The following is a 3,460-nucleotide window of genomic DNA, read 5'->3' as shown; positions in this document are numbered from 1 at the left end:
ATTTGAATAGAATAATGTATGCATGCTACTTTGCCCCTATATTTTGTCCACTTATTTCAATGACTCATGTATTTAATTTTTTTATTTTACTTATTGATTAAGAAAGTGACTATTAATGTATATATTTGTATTTTTTAATATTTTTAAAAAATATTTAATAATATTAAAAAACATGAAAGAAAAAACGATAAAAATTGAAAAAAGAAATTTAGCCTAGCTAGGGTCACGTCCAACTGTTACTGCTAGGCAGCTCCCTAGCACCACTCATTTAAATATTTGAATTGAAAATAGTACCTACGAGTTTAGATTTAAGAATTGAAATTGATGTGCATATAAATATAATAATATACCTTTCTAAAATTAAAGCTTGAATTAGTCTAATTAATCGGATTGGAAACCTCTCACACATAACCTGGTTCTGAACTGTTTTTCCGTACATTTTTATGATTGTTAAGAAAACATCTTTATATATATATGTGAGTGTACTGTGTATATATGTATATATATACATATATTTATATTTATAGATCATTATGATTTTTTTTTGGGATTTATATTATTTTGTATATAGTTTTTTTTCACTAGGGATTCAAGAAAACGGAAAAATATATCCAGGCATGCGAGCAACTCGACATCAAGCCAATGTGAACCTAAATGGAACGTGTTTTTATCAATATCTACGGTACTAAGGCGGCGTATACAGTTTTTTCTAGGGAAGAGGGATATTGTTAAATACCTCCAAATTTATTAATTTCCTTTAGTACTTTTGAATGAGAAAAACCATACAAAAGTTTTTTAAGAATTACAAAAAAATCAAAGATGAAATTTAAGACAAAAATAAAAGCAGAAAAAACTTATATATATACAATGTAGCCTATATATTGTATACTAAATAAGACTAAGGTTTCGCCTATATAAGTTTGAAAGTTTCTAGCTCTTTTATCACTTCCCAAGGCATCCTAGTAGTGAAACTTTTAGCAGCCATCGCTACAAGAAATTTAATTTTTAGAGGCGAAATTTATTAGGGAAGAAATAAATTTCATCCTTATAAATCTGTTTGAACTAATAAATATTAGTTCGAACCGGAGATTCTGAGACGAATTAGATCGTCCCCAAAAATCTAAACTGTTCGAACTAATAAAATTTAATTCGAACAGATAATTAATCAATTCGAATGCAATATAATTTGCTTGAATGAATATTAACTTATTCGAACGGTATTATTTAATTGAAAAATATATATTTTTAAAATTGTAATAATACATATTTTTTCTATTAATTTTTTTTATCATTTTCAAAGTAAATAAAAATGTCTATATATTATATATTATGATTTACAATGAATTAAAATATTTACGAATTCATAAATTAATTTTATGTAATTAATTTAAAAATATTTTAGTTAAATAAATATTACTTTAAAGATAGTGTCATTCTTTCAATTATTGTGAACATTAAGTATAATGAGAAGAAAATATAATTAACAATAAACAGGCTAGCAAACACTAAAAAGAAAAACCATATATTAATTACATCCCAAAAAGAGTTAGACGTTCTATACAATATAAAACAAATAAAATAATAACTATCAATATCTATTTATTAAATAAATCAAAATCCTTCTATAAGGTATGTAAGCGTCAATCCAGGTCCTTAAACTTCTCTATGATGAGCTGAATGAAGTCCTTCAATATAATTGGACGGTGCTTCGCCAATATAGCTCGTACCTCATCTGGAGTAGCCCCAGCAGGATGTCTCTCAACAGGGGCAGCAGTAGTAGAAGTTGGATCAGTAGGCGGAGGCTGATCCTGTACTGTATGAGTCTTCAGCAAGTGACCATTGCTCTTGCTGAATGTGATCTTGTTAATGGACCCCATCTGTGGCTACCTCTGCTCAGTCGAAGTTACTTCAACCCCTGATTGGAGTAGGAGGTTAGATATTAGCAGTGCAAATGGTAGATTACCTCCACCCAAATAGTGTGACTCTATTCAAATGCGCAGGAAGAAATATAATGCCAGATCAATCGGCTCCCCCTGTGCTAACCGTAACAAAAATTTGGCCCGCTCGATCCCGAAATCAATCTTATGTTTTTTCGGATCAATATTATAATCGATAATCAGATTAAGCATTATGAAAAATGCTATATAGTCGACCTATCAGATCACTTTTCTGCCATCATATGGAGGAGGCGAAGGGTCTCACACAAGGTCATGAACTTGATCGTCTGTGAGACCATCATCAGGTACCTCATCGCTGCTCTTACTATCATCCGAACCAGTATCCAGCTCTGCGGATGATACTTAGTATGAATGATCCTTATTTATGCTATCTATACTATAATAGATAGTATTTTACTATTAGTGATACTTAGTATTATACTTATAGTGATACTAATTATAAGTATAACACTATTAGTGATACTAAATAAAATATTATACTATTAGTAATACTTAATATTATAGATTGATAAGAAACTTAGTATTACGCTATTAGTGACACTTAGTATTATATAGTGTATTGTATTTTATTATATACCAATATTGTATATTTATATATTTCTATAATTATCTGTTTGAACGATTTTTTTTTTTTTTTTTTTTTTGCTTTGGAAGGAAAATTCATGCCAAATTATCTGTATATGCTGGAGAATATTCTTTTTTCTTTCGTTCGAACGAGAAAATATTGTGGGAAAAATTCACGGTTTTTTTATTTTCGCGTTCGAACTTCTAAAAAATCCGTTTGAACGTATATTCACATATTATTAACCAGATCCTTTTACTTCATTTTCACTTGGATTGATGTTTGAGAAAGTGAGAGAGAGCGTAGCATAGGCTTTGAGAGAGTGTCACTACAACATTTTGGGATTTATTCCATGGAGGAGATTAGTCGGAAAAGGCTAGGATTAAGTGGTAAAAAAATTTTTCTCACCAAAATTTTTTGTGGCTCGTTCGTGACATATAATAAGTGGCGAATACTTTTTTTCCACAGAAATTTTTTTTTTATGGAAAAAGATACATCTTTTCCACGAATCTAGTTTGTGAAAAAAACTAGTTTGGCCCATGGCAAAAGCTGTTTAGATTTAAGCCATTATAGTCCTTTAAATTTATTTACCCACTAATATTTTTGGTTGAAAATAATACAATTCTCACGATAATATTCATTGAAAATATGGTGACATAAAGTTTTTTGTGATGTATCTTGTTGTGCCAAAAACATGTTTGTAATAGACTTTGTGGTGCCAAAATGAATTATAGTTGTCAAAGTCCATCTTTTTCCCACCATCTTGTATGATTGCTAATGTTTATTTTTCATGAAAGTCTACAGTTTGGTGGCAAATATGTAATACTTACCGAGTGTATAGGTAGAAAAATGTATTTGCCACAAGTTACATTCATGGCAAAAGCTAAGATATTTTAGGAAAAAAATGCAAGAGAGAGAGAGAGAGAGAGAGAGAGAGAGA

Source organism: Carya illinoinensis, chromosome 13, assembly GCF_018687715.1.
Source record: "Carya illinoinensis cultivar Pawnee chromosome 13, C.illinoinensisPawnee_v1, whole genome shotgun sequence".
NCBI lineage: Eukaryota > Viridiplantae > Streptophyta > Magnoliopsida > Fagales > Juglandaceae > Carya > Carya illinoinensis.
Note: the sequence above shows the minus strand (reverse complement) of the source record.